At 33.0% G+C, this 20,564-nt stretch overlaps 1 protein-coding gene across 4 annotated transcripts in view; it reads right to left on the reverse strand.

Moving 5' to 3' along the window:
• The window catches only part of TYRP1 (tyrosinase related protein 1), a 268,825-nt gene that overhangs the window by 53,791 nt on the left and 194,470 nt on the right, over positions 1-20,564 (reverse strand). For 2 of the 4 annotated variants that reach the window (XM_063609867.1, XM_055294555.2), the window contains exon 1: positions 8,863-8,908. The exons of the other annotated variants lie outside the window; for them this stretch is intronic. The gene's annotated coding sequence lies outside the window, so the exon portion shown is untranslated. Of the gene's footprint in view, positions 1-8,862; positions 8,909-20,564 lie in introns of those variants that run through there. 4 annotated transcript variants of the gene reach the window in all.

Raw genomic sequence — 20,564 nt, forward strand, 5'->3', positions numbered from 1 at the left:
TGATTTTGAATAGATGAAGAATAATCATCCAGTTACAAAATACTTTATGTTCTCTGTTCATGAAAGGTATATATTAGATATTCCCATTATCATTTTAATCACGGAATAAAAAAATTAGGTCTTTAAACATTAGTCACTCCCATCATCACAGTTTATCATTTTTTTTGAAATATAATATTTTACACAAAATACTTGTATCTGGCTAATAGATTAAGAAAGATAGCTTAAAATTTACCTAAGCTATTAAACTTTCCTTTGTTTTTAGTTAGAAATTTGCTGCATGAAACTTATTTTGTCATAAGGTGTTATATATACACAACAATAAAAGCGAAAAGCAAAAAGACAATTAGCCCTATTGCACATGCATCCTCATCTTCTGAAGAATAATTTGTAGTCTAAAAAAATTACAAGAAAACGCTAATTGACTGATTATATCTTGTGACTTTTCCTAAGCATTCTTAGCTCTTAAAAGTGATCTATTCTTTTATCAAGTATTTGGTTTTTCTTCATTTTTAAAATAAATATGTCTTCTTAATTTGCACCTCATTTTCTACAGTTGTTTTTCTTTTTTTAATAAAGTGCAAACGTTGAAAGTGACAAGTCACAGGGTAAAGCAAATCTTATGAATTATCAGAAGGAAGATTTTAGTTCAACAATTACAACAAAGAAGAAAATATTTAATAATAAGGCTGTGAGCTCCATGACAGTAGAGGCATTGGAACAAAGGTTAGTTAAAGCACTGGTGACATCTTGGAAGAGATTTCTACATTAGGAAGGAGGTTATACCACTGATTACTTATTTAACTGGCAGATTCTATTATTGTTTCTAATTTTCATAATAAACATTGTGGTAAAAACTCGTAGTGCTTACTCATATCTGGTTCTTCTCTCCTTTCAGGTATATGGGATTATATTTTGCCATCCCCTTGTAGCTAGGCAGAGCTATATGATGGGTTTTGTCCGTAGGCTGTATGGAAAAGTGAAGTATATCACTTTGAGTCTGAAGTATTTAGTGAGATAACTTCTATGCCTTTCTCACTTGTGCCTGACAGTTACAGAGAATGTCCCATGCTGAAATTTTAGGGCTTCAAGACCCAGGCAATCTGGATTATTGAGCCATTGCATAGAATCCCAAACGATGCCACATATATGAAAAATAAACTGGTTTTATATTAGATTTAGATTTGGGCATTGTCAGCATAATATATATTTAACTTTATCTTGACTGATAATGTGTGTTTGTATTAAAAGGTATGTTTATGTTTACTTCAGATCTGACATCTATGCCAGGAAACATAGTAATATCTCAATTATCTCAAAAATGCAATTCGGGGAAGATAGTGGACTAGGAAATACCAGAAATCTGTCGCCCCTCCTAGGTAACATTTGTACTGGCAGAGTCTGTCTGATACAAACATTTCAGAACTCTAGAGTCTACTGATGGCTTGTATCCTCCAGAGGAGGACTTGGAAGGTGAATTGAAGTTACTTTTGGTCAATTACACTTCCTAGCACAGTAGAAGCCATGCACATTTTCCTAGATTAGTTTGCACACATCCTGTGGGAGTCAGCGTGGACAAAGAGGACCTTATCCTCCAAATATTGGGGATCTGTGTTCTGATCACTGATTGTTGCTTATGATCACAGAGGTGAAGACAAAGATGTGGTGACTACTGCCCCTCTCCCCATGGTGAAGTGACTTCCAGGGGATTTAAATCATCAGCACCTCCTTCCCCTTTATTTTTATCTTTTTTACCATTTTGGAAATAAGACATTGAATATTGGAAACTCAAGAGCAATGGCATATATGGGGGAAATTAGAAAGTCATCACTCATGCTCAGGAGAAGGAACAAACTCAGAAAAGATCTAAGAAGAGCTTACTTTTTTATGTCAGGTTGATCCTTAGCATAGAGAAAGCCTACAATAATCAAAAACAGAAACAAAAGGCAGGGTGCTGTGGCTCATGCCTGTTATCTCAGCAGTTTGGAACACCTAGGTGGTCGATAGCTTGAGCTCAGGAGTTCAACACCAGCCTGGGCAACATGACAAAACCCCATCTTGACCAAAAATACAAAAAAATTAGCCAGGTGTGGTGGCGAGTGCCTGTGTTCCTAGTTACTCAGGAGGCTGAGGTGGGAGGATTGCTTGAGTCTGGGAGGTAGAGGTTGCAGTTAGCCATGATTGTGTCACTGCACTCCAGCCTGTGTGACAGAGTGAGAACCCCTCTCAAAACCAAACCAAACCAAACCAAACCAAACCAAACCAAACCAAACCAAACCAAACCAAAACAAAAACAAAAACAGAAAACTCTGGAATAGGAGGAGTATTGTATTCTCAGAGCTATCACTATTAGCTCAAATGCCCAGTGTTCAACAACAACAATCACAAGGCATACAAACACACAGAAATTATCTTTCATTCAAAGAAAAAATAATAATAAACCAACAGAAATAATCCCTGGAAACAATGTGATAACAGATACCCTAGACAAAGACTTTAAAACAACTATCTTAAAAATGCTCAAAGAACTCAACAAGATACGGAGACAGTAAAGAAAATGTACAGACACAATGGAAATATCAATAAAGAGATGGACTATCTAAGAATAAACTAAAAAGAAATTCTGAAACAGGAAATTTCAATAACTGACATGAAAAATTTACTGCAGGAATTCAAAGACAAATTTGAGCAGGAAGAAGAAAGAGTTAGTGAACTTGAAGATAGGATGGTGGGAATTATTGTCTGAAAAACAGAAAGAACAAAAGATTGGAAAAAAGCTTTCACAGCCTGAGGGACCTGTGTGACACCATTGGGTGGACCAGCATACACACTGTGGGTGCTCCAGAAGAAGAGAAAAATGAGCAGAGAGAATATTTAAAGAAATAATAACTAAAAACTTCCCCAAATTGATTAAAGACATAAACGTCAATATCCAAGGAGCTCAACAAACTAAGTAGAATAAACTCAAAGAGACTGACACTGAGATACATTATAGTTAAACTGTTGAAAGACAAAGACAAAGTTGAAAGCCGCAAGAGTAAAGTGACTCATTACATACACCAGATCCTTAATAAAATTATTAGCAAACAGTAACAAAAAGAGATCAGGGCTGCCTATCTTAATATCAGACAAAATAGACTTTAAATACAAAAAAGTTATGAGACAAAAAACATAATATATGTATATGTTTTGTACGTATATATATATATATAAACAAAAGTTTCAATACCACAAAAGGATATAACAAGTGTAAATATTTACATGCCTGAGAGCAGACTGTCCAAATATATAAAGCAAAAATTGATAGAATTAAATATATAAAAAGAAAAGTTTCAATACCACAAAGGGATATAACAAGTGTAAACATTTACATGTCTAAAAGCAGACTGTCAAAATATATAAAGCAAAAATTGACAGAATTAAAGGAAAGAAAAAATTACCCCCAAAACCAAAATTAAACCCAAAGCTAGTTGAAGGAACAAAATAATAAAGATTAGAGCAGAGATTTAAAAAATAGAGAATAGAAAAATAACAGAGAAAATCAATGAAACAAAAGGTTGTTCCTCAAAAAAATCAACAAAATTGACTAACCATTAGCTAGATGACCTAAGGAAAAAAAGACTCGATTACTAAAATCAGAAATTAAAGTGAGACATTATTACTATTCTACAAAAGTAAAAAGAATTGTAAGAGAATATGACAACCAATTGTATGCCAACAAATTGGATAACATAAAGTGGACAAATTCCTAGAAACACAAAGCCTACCAAGACGAACCTATGAACCAATAGAAAATCTGAATAAACCTATAATTAGTAAAGAGATTTAATCAGTAATAAAAAATCTTTTGACAAAGAAAAGCCCTGGGTCTGATGGCTTCACAGATGAATTCTACTAAACATTTAAAGAGGAACTAACATAAATCCTTCTCAACCTTCTCCAAAAAATTTAAATAGGAGAGAACACTGCTGAACTCATTTTGTGAGGCCAGCATTACCCTTGATAAACAAAATGGAAGAAAATATTTGCAAATCATATATCTGATAAGGAATTAATATCAGGATATGTATAGAAATTCTAAAACTCAGTAACAAAATTAACCCAGTTAAAAAATAGGGAAAGGATTTGAATATCTATTTCTCCAAAATAAGACTTACCAATATCAATAAGTACATGAAAAAATGCTCAACATCACTAATCATTAGGGAAATGTAAACCAAAACTATAGAGATATTATGTCACACCCATTAGTATTACCACTATCAAAATAACAGAAAATAATAAAGGTTGGCAAGGACCTGGAAAATCTGGAATCCTTGTACCTTGTTGACGGGGAGGTAAAATGGTACAACTGCTGTGGAAACATGCATGGTCGTTTCTCAAAAAATTTAAAATAGAATTACCACATGATCTAGAAGTTCCACCCCTGAGTACATACTCGAAAGAACTGCATGAAGGCTCTTGAAGAGGTATTTGTATAACCATGTTCATAGCATTACTCATAGTTAAAATGTAGAAGCAACCCAAGTGTCCATCAACAGATGAATGGTGGATGCAGCTTGAAGACATTATGCTAAGTGAAGTGAGTCACAAAAGACAAATACTGTATGATACCACTTATGTGAGGTACTGAGAGTAGTCAAAATAATAGTAATATAAAGTAGAATGGAAGTTGACGGGTTGAGAATAAGGGGAAAATGGGTATTTATTGTTTAATGGGTATAGAGTTTCAGTTTTGCAAGAAGGAAAAGAGTTCTGGAGGTGGATGGTATTGATGGTTGCACAACAGTATGAATGTACTTAATGTCACTGAACTGTACATCTAAAAATGCTTAAGATAGTACAATTTATATTACATGTGTTTTACCGCAGTAAAAGCATAGAGAAAAAAAGCCCATGAAAGATATAGATATGTTCACTCTAATTTTCCAGACTCAGAAAGATTAAATAATTAACAAAGTGTAGCTGGTAGTGAAGGTGAAGTTTGAACTTAGGATAGGGTTGCCAGATACAATCAGGACTCCTAAGTAAATGTGAATTTCAGATAAACAACAAGTAATTTTTAGTATAAGTATGTTGCATGAAAAACATACTTTTTTCATTGTTTATAGATAGTCAAATTTATTCAGTAACCCTGTATTTCTATTTGCTAAATCAGCTAACCCTGTTTTAAGGCACACAGTGTCTATGACCACATATTCATAGTTTATTCTATATTTCGAAGAGCAATATAGTTTTTTTACATTGAAAGTTAAAAAAGACATTGCTTATTACATTTTCAGGTTATTCTCAAACAAAGAATGTGGATAATTTGATATGAAAAGAACTGATATACTCATTGCTCCTCAACTGAAGTGCAAAGAACCAGCTGCCACCATTGGTTTAAGTCAGCATGTGATAGCAGTAGGCAAACCAAAAGGCCCCTTTATCTGCCATGTAGGACTTGCACCAATTCATTGCATTCATTCTTACGGATGCTGCACTGTGTTGAGTTGTTAAAAAATTAACATTATATTTTTATCTGTCGCAGATCGAAAACCTTATAGGAGAAAGCCAAGTTTCCTTTTTGGTTCTTTAAGTGGAAAAGGATTTAAACTATTTTTACGCTCCTCAGTTTAATTGTTTTCCCAACTTTACAGAAGTTAGAAACATACACCAGAATTAGGTCATTTTACCATTTCTTTGTCTCCTAATACATAGTGTTTGAAATATATAATTAGGAAAACAGACAACAATGCTTGTGATTTGTCAGTGACTTGCTGCTGGAATTTTCATGACTTTTAGGGTAAGATTATGCTTTCAGGCAGAAATAATTTGCATTCCTTTCTCTTTTTTTTTTTTTTTCTTCTTTGTAACTCATATGATCTTGGAACAAACCCAAAGTTTTGAGATTGAGATCTAGCCTTTCAGTAGTTAAGCATCTCAGCGTCTGGCCAAATAATTCTGTCTTTGTTGCAGAGAAGCAATAGAAGCAGCTTTCTGCATCTTCTATTGTCATTTCAGCTATCATTTAATAACTCTATCTGTGGGGATGGCATTGGCTAACGCAATAGCACACAAAGGTGAATGAGATGTGTCCCTATTCTCAAGGAGCTCAAATCATTAAAAAGTGGCACATAATATTAATTGCTAAAAGAGAGGTAAACAACCAAAGCAATGGGAATATAGAGCATGGAATGATTGATTTTGATTAGTGATATAGGATCATTATTTTCTGTAACAAATTATTGATCATCTATGTGCCAGGCACTTGAATACAATAAAAAGGGAATACAAATATGTACAATGCAAAAGTGGCCCTGGTTGCAAGAAGCTTTCATTCTAGTTGAAGAACCAGGATAAACACACATGCGCGTGCACATGCGCAGACACACACACACACACACACACACACACACAGAGAAAACAAGTAAAAATATAAATCTCAAACCCTGACATTTAAATAAACAAAAATATACATTAAAAACATTACAAGTTGTAATATGCGGTTTGAAGGAAACGCACACGGATGTGAAAGAGGCTAAGGAGAGGGATTGAAACTTACTTTATTTTTTAACTAGGTCAGGAAGGTTTTTGCGTAGAGGTGGAATTTACTGCAAAATCTTTTTATGACAAAATGTGCCTTTACATTGAATTTAAAATTATATCCTTCATCTATCATTTCTAACACAGGTAATTAATTTTTTTATTTTTTCCATTCCCACTATAGAAAGAAGAAATACTTGATTTTCCTTGACCCAACTTTCTTAGTTCACAATGTCAAGGTCAAAATAATAGTTAGAGATAAATATCTAAAGTTAACATTTTATGTTGGAAATCACAGGATCACAATTTGCAGCATACACATAGACGAAATGATCTTTACTACGTCCAAAGGAAAAAGAGGAGTTTGGAGGTTTTATCAGAAAGGAATATGTTATATATTGTTTTAAAAGAAAGTTCATGTGCACCAATAAAGTTTTGGAAGCAGGCAGTATGTAAAACTAGTCTTAGAGTTGCAGCAAGTTATATCCATGTCTATTGCATAAAAGTGGTCTTAAGGTTACAGTAGGCAGTTTCTGCAGCTGCGTTTGTGGAGAATTAAATTCTCTCTAATCTTTAGTGGGAAACTGTGGTAGGCCCATTTACAGAAGGTCCCTTGAAGATTCCAAAATGAGGAACATTCAAAGAGCCACAGATATTGGTATGTCATATAATCAGACACTGAGGGTGGAAATCACAAAATTGCAGTTAATTTCCTCTGAAGCTCGTGGACATCAGGATTTTACATTCATTGTCTTAGCCATTGACAGTTTTATTCCTTCTGCTCCTCAGTTGTAAAAGCAGTCTGTATTCTTTAGGTTTTCTCCATTAATTAGTCATAATATAAATCTTTATATAAATATTTTACGTTTTCTTCTTAACTCAATAACATTTATTATAAAAAGGAGTTTGATATTAAGAAAACTGGAGAAGCAATGTTTGCTATTTCTCAGTAACTTGCTACCAGAATTTTCAGATAATTTTTAGAAGATCATGCTTTCAGACAGCAATTATTTGTTAAATGTCTGACATATTATTGAAATAATAGTTTCATTTGTTCTTTCTTTCTTTCTTCTCTCTAATTTGAGTCAACCAGGCTTTGGGAATCTTCACCCTAACAGTAGGAATAACGTAAAAAAGACTGTGTTTCTGAAAGCCGAAGCCAACTGAAGAGATTCTGTTTGATTTACTGGCAAGAAAGAAAAGTCAGTGTATCCTTACGAAGCTAGATATAATAGAGCTTTAGAGTATCAGGCTCAAAGGGCTTTTAAAATTCAAGTTTCTGCCTTTTAAGTTAATCCTTATCAAAAATGTCAACAAATCATAATTCATTTAATTTAAGATTTATGGTCCATCTTTTTTTTATAAGATCTGAATCAGCTTTCAAGAATATAGATAAACACTAAATGTTGATATTTAAATAATAAATTGACAAGACTGGACAGTGAAGAAATCAGAAGATTAAGATGTGGGAAACTAAGAATGCATATGCTCATATATGAAAATCATAGGCTTCTAAAGAGTTCACAGTATTATAGAATGATTGATCATTTTAAAGTTAAGAAAGAGATCATGCTGTCCCCTGTTAAAGATACTCTAATGGCTTCCCTTCACACATGGAGTAAAATCCTAATGAGTGGGGCCCACACTCGATTCCTGCCCATCTTTCTGACCTCCCTGTTTATTCACCAAGCTCCAAGCCACTTTTGTAGCCTCCTTCTCCTATTTTCCAACAGCCAAGGTTCTTGCCTTCCTGAGGACATTTGTACTTGCTGTTCCCTTTGCTTTGAAGCTCTGATATTGAGCTTTGGCAGTTGTCTGAATTAGTCAGGACTCAACTCTAATACGTACTTTTTATTTTATTTTATATTATTTTACTTTATTTATTTTGAGATGGAGGCTCTGTCTCCCAGGCTGGAATGCAATGGTGCAATCTCTGCTCACTGCAACCTCCACCTCCCGGGTGCAAGGAATTCTCCTGTTTCAGCCTCCCAAGTAGCTGGGACTACAGGTGCCTGCCACCACGCCTGGCTAATTTTTGTAATTTTAGTAGAGATGAGGTTTCACCATATTGGTCAGGCTGGAGTCAACCTCCTGACTTCAGGTGATCCACCCGCCTCAGCCTCCCAAAGTGCTGGGATTACAGGCGTGAGCCATTGCGCCCAACCAATGCCTACTTTAAATGGTAGATTCTTTCTATCATGTTGACTTATTTAATTATCTTTGTAAATCTCTCTCTACTGAAAATATTTTGCCCATGTGTTTCCTTACTTATTATATATCTTTCTTTCCACCCTCCATGCCCACAAGAATGGATGTTCCACAGAGAGAGTTCCTTACCTATCATTTTCACTACTGCATTCCCAGTACCTAGAATAGTCTGTGAAATATAATAGGAAAATATAATAAATAAATATGATAAATATTCACTGAATCGCTGACTGAGTGAATTCTGTTTTCAAACAATAGAAGTAAAAAGGGAAATATAATCAGTTATAGACTTTCTATTGTCCATTAAAACAAAAAGTTCTCCTTATGGGGGATCAAAACTTTCTTGTCTACAATAATAAAGAAGTTTCTCTGAAGGGGCTTCATATTGGGACAAAAACACTGTATTTCACAATGTCCTCAACAATATCCCCAAGGCACTCTTAAAAAAATTAGTTACTTATATAGTTCTCCAGCTAATATTTGAGCCCATCAGGTCCAGGCAATGAAGCAGGGATTTTTTTTTTTTCTCATTCTTTGGGCAGCTTTTAATGTTCTGCCATACAAGCACATTTAGCCTTTCAGTGACTTCTGCTCCATCACGTCATGTATGGCATCACAAATGATAAGATCAGCCCCAACTATGACAACACTGTGGCTGTCACCTTTCCCAATCCAGTTACTCTAATTTTTCTTCTCCATGGTTATTTTGTAATTAATACATATGCAAACATATGTATATGTGTACACACAAACAGACACACACACACACTGCTTTTAAATCTTTCCATTTCCAGATATATTCCTATTCTGTTGATATTCATCCAACATTCTCCCACTGGTTAATGTTATATTGAAATTGAAGTACCCAGAAGTGTATCCCATTCTTTAAATGTGTTCTTCCAAGCAAAGAATAATATGGGAATTCCAGCACCATTCTTCTATAGGATATTTTTCAATTAACCTAAAGCCTAAGCTTGTGTTATATTTTTTGACAGCTTCCTCATCCACTGAGTTTATGGTAAATTTAATCCTTAATTCTATACTCATGGAGTTGATTAGAGAGATCTCTTGTATCAACTTGTTTTACCTTATACTTCTGATTTTGGTGTTTGATTATTCCCTGTTATATTTTACTTGCTAAATGTTGTCAATTTTTATAGCATGATGAGGTACCTTATTATTCTAATCTATTAATTTCCTGCTATTTATATCCAGCTCTGTGATACCTGTGAATTTGATTTGCATGCCACTATCTCTTTATTCAAAAATTTGACATAATTTTAATAGCTAAAGTCAGAGTATTTTGCAGAATTAGTTATCTATATGGACATTGTTTGCTTAATGCCAACTCATTAAATAATCTATCAACCCACTGAAAAACCACTTAACTAATTCAGCACTCATTATTTTAGCTATTATGAGACAAAATCATGAGTATCAAAATGACTTATTCAAAATTGGGCACACAATGCCTAATATTTTTACTATAAAGATGTAGAGATTAAAATAAGGAATTGTTCAGAAACATTAAAATGTTTCTGAAAATTGCGCACATGAGAAATTGTATGACAGATGAATAGAATTTAACTAAAAAATAATGATTCAGATTATGACTGTAGTTCCTTTATTAAAAAAATAGATAAAATACACTGCCCTTAATGATATTAGTACTTGGTTAGAAACATTGCCACTGATGCCAAGGAAGAATAAAAATTAATACAACAACATTTATTGAGCACTCATCATGGACTGGGTACTGTGAAAGTGCTTATAAATGTTATCTTATTTAATTTCCTCACAACTCTATGAAGGTAGTCTTTTTTACTGTTGTTATTTTCCATATGAATAAACTCATAGAGATTTTAAATGAATTAGTTATGTAAATATATATCTATATAAATGCAGGCAAATACATAAACTTGAAGTCTTATTCAGGTCTTTAATGAGATCTGCAATGCTAATATCTTCTAACTACAAACTGTAGTATGTTGCACAGGGGTCAGATCTCAGAAAACATCTAATCCAGCTGAACCTATTTACGTGTAAAGAAAGTGAGGTTCAAAAGACATAAAAGGAATTAATAATATTGACCAAGTTAGAAAAGTTCCAATGTAAGAAAATTAAAACCATTCTACTTTTTAAGAATTGGAGAAAATGCCAAAGAAATATATACAAAAGAAAATAACTGAATGAATTCCACAAATGCAGTTCCCATGGATGCTTGATAACTTAGCATTGTTCACTGAGCCAAGTGACATCAGCTATGTACGCACACATATGTACAAGCAACCCATGACTTTCAAGACAAAGAAGGCAATATTGTTCTTTCCTCACAAGTTTGAAAGTCAGCAGTTTAAACTTTGAAAATGTTATGTTCTCATAAATTTAAGAGCACCATGTCTCCTCTTTTCTAATTAAGTTTTTCATGCCGTAGTAAGGCATGCAATCAGAGCCTATCTCATGAGTAGTTACTTAAGACTTAAAGTCATTAAGTTTTTTATCCCCCACATGTGACTTGATCTCATGGACATAGAGAATACAATGATAAATACCAGAGACTGGGAAGGATGGGTGGGGGAGAGTAGGGATGATAATTAGTTATGGGTACAAACACACAGTTAATTAAAAGAAGTACATTTTAATGTTTGACTGCAGACTAGGGTATATACTTAGTAGCAATATTATGTGTATTTTAAAGTAACTAGAACAGAGGACTTGAAATGATGCCAACATTTAAAAATGATAAACACTCAAGGTGATGGATACCCCAGATACTCCGGCTTGATCACTGTATATTCTATGCATGTAACAAACACTCATATGTACCTCATAAATGTATAAAATATTACACATCAATAAAACAGGACAAAAGTGAAAAAAAGGCATCAGGAAGAAAGTAGCACCTTAAAATAAGTGCAAACAGTTGGAGAAACAGATTATTAATTTTAAAGATAAACTGCCAACTGCTTAATGACATCTCACCTTCACATTGTTTATTAATTATATATTCACAGCATTAACTTCTGGAGATTAGTTAATGCTGAGGAACAACTATAAGATATTCAACCCATATTAGTTATTTAAAAGGAATATGATAAAACCATTATTTTTAAAACTGAAAAATAAATTCTCTGTATATAACTCTAGACTGGAAGTGTTATAATGTTAAGGACAGTGACAAAAAATAACACAAAATAACAAAAACAAATATGCTGATACAGAAAGGCAGGTGTAAAATCTACACTCTGTTAATTACGTCTTATTTGATGTCTGTTTGGGCATACATTACAGATAAACCTTCTATTCAATGTAAATAAAAAATTTTACGTAAATATATGACTGCAGTAATAGTTTTCGAGACTGAGCTCTGTGCCATACAAAATAATGTTTTGCATCTAAATTTGATGAGAAATATCAGTACTCTGATAAACTTAACCTTTAAGGTTCTTAGGAATGTGTAAGAAAAATTAGGTTAATCTTACTCCCAATTCTTATCTATCTACCATGGAACTAGGCCACAGAGAATTTCACTATTATAACAAATAGTTTCAAACATTTTCCATCTATAAATGGCAAGATGCACTTAAGTTCACATAATAATTAGGATCAATGAAGACTATTAGCATTTTAAATTGCAGTAGAACACAGGAAAATGCTAAATTCTTCCAAATGTATTCCACAAAACTCTGAAAACCCTAATCCCAAAAGCACATACAGATAGCACTTAAAAACAAAACTACAGGACCATCTCATGTAGGAATATAGGTACAAAGACATCCAAAATAAAACAGCAGCAAATAAATTCAAGCAGCATATTGAACTACATAAATTTTAATAAGTAATTCATTTAGTGTATGCAAATGGGAATTTAATTTTAGGAAAATGATTAATACATTCTATCAATAAGTAAGAGGTATTGTGGAGTTCTTAGTAAATGCCTAAAAAGACATTTAAGAAAATCCAATACCTGTTTTTGGTAAAAATATACTCTTGATGAGCTTAGATCAGAATTTTTCTTTAACTTCAGTAAAAAATGCATATTTAAGTCAACAGCTACCACTGTAGTTAAAAGTGAAACATTTCAGTAATTCTTATCAAAATTAAGACGAGGCCAGCATGGATGTTATCACCACCACTATGAACATTGTTTTAGAAGTTCTACCTAATGCAATGAGACAGGAAATAGAAAATATATATACATATATATATATATATATATATATATATCTACAGTAACATTACAGAGAAGTTTTTGATGCTGCTCCTGCTGTTGATTGTAACAATATAGAAGAAAATCAAATTAAAATATTTATTTTGTTTATTAGATTGAAAAGAAAAATAGATTAAAACAGTTCATGTAAAATGTAAATATTAAAAAAGAGGTGAATATTTGACAAATAGGCAAACACTTCTCCAATACAAAGCCTTTTTATTAAAGGGAAACTATTTATAAAAATTACAGACAAAAACACACAAATTGCACTTACAAATCCATGAGAGATACTACCAATTGACTAACAGGCAAAATTTTTGCAAAGACAGGTTGAATAAATAGAGTTTGCCAATGAATTTAAGAAAATCTATGCGATCTCATAATCAATAAAGATAATTTTAGATGTTACTTTTTGACTGCAACATTGGTAAAGCCTTTAAAAAAATAAAGCCTTCAGTGTGTAATGCTGTCCACCTTCACACAGAGCAGACAGGCATGTGAATATTTATAAAATTCTTCTTAAAAGTAATTTTGTAATAGATATCAAAAACATTAAACTGCACATAAAATGACTTTTTCAAGGACACTATATTCGGTTGTCAAGTATATATAACATAATCAAGTATATGTAACATAATTACATAAGACTTCCATTGCATTTTTTCATTCTAGTGATAAATAATAAACACATTTTCAAAAATAGTGAATTAATTATGGTAAGGCCATAGGAGCCACTGCAAGTTCCCTGAGAGCAAGTGACTTCATCTGCCCTAATCTCTGCTCTATCAACTGAATCTAGAATGGACACAGTATGCCTTGAATAACTATTTGTTAAATGAATTGGGAGAATATGAAAATATTAATAATTATGCTTGTGAAGATTGATATAAGATTAATTAAAACATCAAGCTACATGAAAACATGATACAGATTTTATATGGAATGAGATCTCAGGTTTTAAAAATCTGTTATTTACATTTAAGTAATACGGTGTATAGGAAAAATAAAAGTGTTAAGTATTGAAGTGATAGTTTTACAGTTTCCTAAATCATTTTTCTATTTTATACATTTTCCTGCAATATACATGCATGTTTAGTGTCAGGAAAGTATAAATATAATCATTCAAAATTTTAGATGTATATTGAGCTAAATATAATAAATACAACACGGTTCAAAAGGAAAGTGCTACGAGGACAGGACCATGTCTCTCTCGTTTACTTTTCTCAGCAACTCAGCACATCGTCTGGCTCGGAGCGCATGGTCAATATTCATTCATTAAGTGGATGAACCAGTTTTGATTTTGATTACTGTATTTCACAATAAATTTTTTTAGGCCAGAATACCTTACAAATATCTTATAATGAATTCAATATTATGTTCAACTTAGATCAAATTAGAAATAACCTAACACTGGTTTTTATTCTCATCCTTTTTTCAAATGTTGTGTGTTCTTTCAAATTTAATTTTGTGTGCTTTTGAATGATTCTTAAAACTTGACCTTACAACATTGTGCAATTAATAAATAGGCTTCTCTGTGATGAGTGGTTTTATTCCTTTCATTAGCAGAAGCTCCTTGGGTCTTCCACATTACTTCCTAAAATACTGTTTTTCTGTTATAGTAATTATCATCGTACGTATCTGTCAATCACTATGATTTCTGTCTACGTATTCGTGTATCTAGAATCCTGACTACCCCACATCCTGTGATCTCCTTTAATAGAAAGGACTACATGTGATTTTTCTTCTTATTCCAGATTTCAGGACAGTTTCTAACATAAAATTAGCAGTTGATGCTTCTTGTTTTCATTATAACACGCAATCCATGTTTTTCTAATCTATCAATAAATTCTATCGTTAATTATTCCATTCCTAATATCATATTAATCTTTTCATAAATAGTTTATATATTTCCACTAAAGAGAAGAGATTGATGCATATAAGAAAGTAGGAAACAGTGCTGGAGAGAGTAAGTGTTAAATGCTGTGGAATAGACCACAGATGCTATTTACAAATAGGAAGAAATAATGAGCAGCCAGTTAAGGCTAGCATGAGAGTTGAGGTAAATTTGAAATATAAATTGAAGTCTGCTTGCTGGGGCTCCAAATGTTATTATAGCCTGAGATATTGATCTATTAAAGAAATCAAGTACTTTGTTCACCTTTGAAAATGAAATATTAATTAGGGTTCACGAATTTCCTTTCAGTGGGTAGATATTAAAGTGTTCATTGCATCACTAGTGCTGAATTTTAATCAATATTTAGAAACGATATGTGATGATCTAAGGAAATGTTAATGGAGTATTTCTTGCAATGTCCTTTAATAGGATACTTGATATGGAAGGCCTCACACCAATGACAAAAATTAGGGGTAAAATATGCTTTTTAAAATGTCTCTACCACATGTGGCAAATTACTCCAGGTAAATGTGATCTGACCTGTTATTGTGTGTACTATGTTTGGTATATTTCCTAACAATTTCACAGTGCCTTACATTTTAAACACCTTTTAAAATACATCTTAATAAATAAGAAATCGATGAAAAAAATTTATAATTTTTAACTACATATGAAATTTTGGGTTGACAATTTATGTTAATATACATAGAAAATTTAATTAACAGCATCACATTCTAAAATCAGAAACTGTTAGTCTTTTCAATGCAAATAATCTAGGTACCATTCAGTAAATTGCAAGTAAACTTGTGACAAATGATGAAACTTTGAGGTCTAGCATTGTTAAACACAGTTTAAATGTTTGAAATATGTAAAAGTCTGCGTATGAAATGTGAACGAACACTTTCCTTTAGACTTCCAGGGATAGGGCTTATGGTAGCTTGTTTTATTTATTTATTTATTATTTTGTCTCCTGTTATTTTATAACGGGTCAGGGGTTATTTAGGCCTTATATGCATATTTCTGAAAGGGCAGCACACATTGAAAAAAATGTCACTGCATTAATGTGTGCCATTCTTGGCTTACTTGGCTATGCCCACTTGTCACAATTATTGCCAAAGCAATGCTATTGTGTGTCCTCAGATTCTCTGCCCATGCAATTTAGACCAACCCATTTCCATGTTCTTAAGGTAATTATGTCCCTCCAAATGTCAGCTAAATGACTTTGACATTCAAGATTTCTAACAGCTTTTGAATGCCATGTTATCTGTGCTATTTGTAATTCATATTCATGCAAATCCCCAGTCCCCACCACATTATGCCACCCCATCTGTTGAGAAGGTTCCCACTTTTTCCCCTTTCGAATTGTGGTTGGCTAGAGAGGGTATACCCTTTGAAAATTCTCTTAAGGTATCTGCACTCTCCATAGATTCTACTGTAGATAGGGTGTTCCAATTGTTGCAAGTAAAGAAATACATGTTTGTCAATGTAAAAAATTTTCTTTTTAACTTAGTGCTAACTTTGAAAATATTTTACCATTTTAATTTTTAGGGGGCTAACAATAACTTTTCTACACAATTTTTTTTTGGTTAAGTTTATCCTTGTATTTTTGTAAAACAAAATATTTACTTGTAAATTATTGCAATAGGGGGAACCATGTGGAAATGTGTCTAAACGCACGATTCACCTTTGCATTATTACGTGACACAAATTGTCTTTGACTTGAAGATACATGTACACACATATCCTAGTCAATGTAAACGTGAGAGTTAGTGGAGTTATGTGGATAATTTAAGTAAGTTTTGTGGTTGTTTTAAGATCCTTCTGTGTGATATCTTTCAAAGTTTCCTTTTTAATTTTTTTAAAAGACTAGATTACTCTTATAAGATATACTGTATAGTATCAAAAAGTAACCTAATAATATAGTACTATGTTAGTAGATGGCTAAACCATTGGGGATAGTCCTTTGTCTCACAGCACAATTATAAGACCCTCAACTCTTTCATCAACTGTATTAATTTATGTTTGATTAGCTGACCTCTCCAGTCACTCGTGAGGAAAATAATTTCCCATCATAAAATGAATATATTCCTGCTGCTACTCACTGTAGAAATACACTTTATATAGTTGCTCTTGTGAGCAGCAGTTTAATCAAAAATCGATGCTGGTAATTTTCTGTCTGTCTCTGTGAACTACAGTTTAAAGCTCATATTGGAATTATGCCAGTTACTTCTGATTGGAAAATATGAGACCTCTTGTACTCCTCTGTTCCCCCTGCTTTCAATGCCAGTTGCCTATCTCTTTTGGATGCAACCTTCCCTTGCCCAGGATCCATGTGAAGAAGACATTTTTTTAATGCTACATAGCCTAGAAATAATCATAATAGAAACAGATTAAGACTCAGTGTTGGCTTAAGAACATGATTCTTTTACTAGAAAATTCACTCAAAATGATAACATTGTCTAATTGCATTAGACTTCCACCATTCCTGAATTGTTTGGAAATATTTATTATTATATATTTTAGCTATTTTTTTAACCATATATATTTTAAAACGTGGTGGAAAATCTAGTGTTTTACCCCAGATATTGCATTGCTCACCTTTAATGGAAGCTTAACATTGTTTAAACTTCTGCTGTTTGGCAACTGACCCAGCAGTTCTGTCATATTCTTTGAATTATACCTTAAAGGAGACCCATATTATTGACATAATACACATTACAGTGCATTTCACATAGATATTTTTGCTACAGAATTATAAAAAGCAGCTTGGCATAAATCCTGCAAATTAAGCACAAAATTAAGTTATATTGCTATAAAGGGAAGGAAAGTAGTATTTATGAAAAATATACTGTTTCTTGGCACTGTAGTAGGTTATATATGTTCATATATTTTAACGTTTAAAAGCCAGTCACAGTCCTGAAAGACCCAATCCTGATGCTGTAATCCTGAATGTTAAAATCCTGACAGATCAAAATTCAAAAAATATAATTCTGAAGAAATAAAAATTTTAAAGATATATTCATTTACATTTTTAAAAGGAAATTTGTTTGAGAAACATAAAAACATGACAGAACACATCATGGGCCATTTTATACAATAAAATAGGCAATACAACATACATATTTTTGTAAGCGTAAACATCTAGGTAGGCTAATAACAGATAATACAATAGTTATGAGCATATAAACTATATTAATAAAAAATAGGTCAAAAAGCAAAATGTATAAATGCATATTACTGTGGTTAGTAATTGTGTGCACCCAGCTTTATAACTGCAGTCATCTGAGGTACCTGGAAGGACAGCCTAAGTCCTTTGATGAGATTAGTCAAAAACCACAATGGGTCATTACTGCATCACAATTGCACCAGTCACCCTAAGAGCCAAGATCTCAAGGAATTTTGTCTTTCACAAAAAGCACATCTCTTCATTTACTGACAGAGTTTCGTTTTTGCATATGTGCACAATGCTTACACACAAAGTCAATGTTGTGATAATGCAATTTCATTGTCACATTTGCCAAAAATGCATAAAACTAATTATAATTCTCTAAAAGTCTTTAGAAAATTTATACCTCCAGTATTGGAAATTGTGTGAAGATAAAATATAGAGCATAGAAAATTAGAAAAAATAATGCTCACAATTTAAAATAGTGAAAAAAACTAAAAAAAGAAAAACTAAGAAATTAAAAAAATTGACATATGAAAACGTGTATTACGGTATAGATTATGGGCAATTGCATGGAGATAGTCCATAGGAGCTGGCAATTTTCATGATCATTAACTGTATTTTGAAGTCTTGCATCCAGATGAATAACTGCTTTTTTTTCTTTTAGAACATGGCTCTGCTTGGAGAATACGTTTGTCAGAGGCATGTGAACCAGAGCAACTCTATCTTGAATAGGAGCTGGGTAAAATAAGGCTAAGACCTGCTGGGCTGCGTTCCCAAGAAGGTTAAGGCATTCTAAGTCACAGGATGAGATAGGAGGTCAGCACAAAATACAGGTCATAAAGATCTTGCTGATAAAACTGGTTGCAGTAAAGAAGCCAGCTAAAACCCACCAAAATCAAGATGACCACGAGAGTGACTACTAGTCGTCCTCATTGCTACACTCCCAACAGTGCCGTAATAGTTTACAGGTGCCATGGCAACATCAGGAAGTTATCCTACATGGTCTGAAAAGGAGAGGCATGAATAATCCACCCCTTGTTTAGCATATCATCAAGAAACACCCATAAAAATGGGCAACCAGCAGCCCTCGGGGCTGCTCTGTCTATGAAGTGGCCATTCTTTCATTCCTTTACTTTCTTAATAAACCTGCTTTCACTTTACTCTTTGAACTCACTCTGAATTGTTTCTTGTGTGAGATCCAAGGGCCCTCTCTTGGGGTCTGAATTGGAACCTCTTTTCGGTAACACTTTTACATTCATACGCTATGTGGCGCTGCTCTTTTAGCAATTATTCCACGATTCCCCCACATACCAACATGGGCATTCCTTATTGCATTTTCCCATCTTCTGTGCCATATTTCTATGTTGTTTGTAGCACAAGGAAATCCACTCTGCATGCATTCATATACAAACCACCAGTTTGGTGAAAACAATACTGGTGATAAACAGTAACACACTTACATAATTTTCTTCTTATGTTACTATTTGCATAATTATTTTCTAACCAGTCAGTGACTGCAGGGGTTTCTTCAGGCATATGCAGCTTCAGTTCATTAAAAGTTCCTGAAATGTCATCAGCTAGAAGTATTGCCAATGCTGGCAAGCTGAAGATTTTGTGGTTGCTATATCATGTGGCCAATCCACTCGTCTGAATTTTCAGCCAAATGCCTTCGGCTGAATGGCAAAGTCGAACTTTATTGGTAACACCTTAAAATTCACTTTTAGAAGCCTTGATTGCATCGAATTCCAAATTTGTCATTATATAGTTTGGAGATTCAATTGAAAATAATTTTCTTCTACACAAAGGCAATAACAAAGTAATAATTGTGCATAACATGATGCAAGTACCTTGTGATGTTATTTTCAGAAATTAAGACGTTAGGGATTTCAGACAAAAGAGGTTTAGACTTTAAGAATTTTTAACATTAGAAATTTTGATGATTCAGGATTTCAACATTTGGAATTATGGCATTTTGGATTGTATCTTTCTGGATTATTATCCAAATCTATAATATTTATTCCTTACAATCACCTTTTATGTTTGTTGTTTATGTATATTTCATGTCAGGCAATGAGTTAGATACTGAGGATACAATAATAGAATCTTAGGATCTGGTGCTGTATTCTCCTGAGATAAATAATAAAGAGTTGAAAATATGCATATGATTTAATACTGGCAATACAGGTTGAAAGTGCAATGAAGACAGTCCGTGTAATACAGTCATGGCTCAAAGGGATGAATTGTCTTCTTCTACCAACCCATTCACTGGATTTTTAAAATTGAAATACAATTTTAAAATAGTAAAATGTCTAGATCTTAAGTGTACAACTTGATGAGTTTTTCCATATCTAGTCACTCATGTAACAACTATGAGAGTAATATACAGAATATTTCCAGCATCCCAAAGATTCCCATAAATAGGGACAGATGAACTTAATGCACCTTTACATATAATACCATGAGAAGGATGCAACATCATTTATGTTGTATTCCAGATGGGAAAGCATAACTTGAATCTAATTATAAGGAAACATCAGACAGACAAAAAGAGAAAC

Source organism: Symphalangus syndactylus, chromosome 9 (assembly GCF_028878055.3).
Source record: "Symphalangus syndactylus isolate Jambi chromosome 9, NHGRI_mSymSyn1-v2.1_pri, whole genome shotgun sequence".
Classification (NCBI taxonomy): Eukaryota; Metazoa; Chordata; class Mammalia; order Primates; family Hylobatidae; genus Symphalangus; species Symphalangus syndactylus.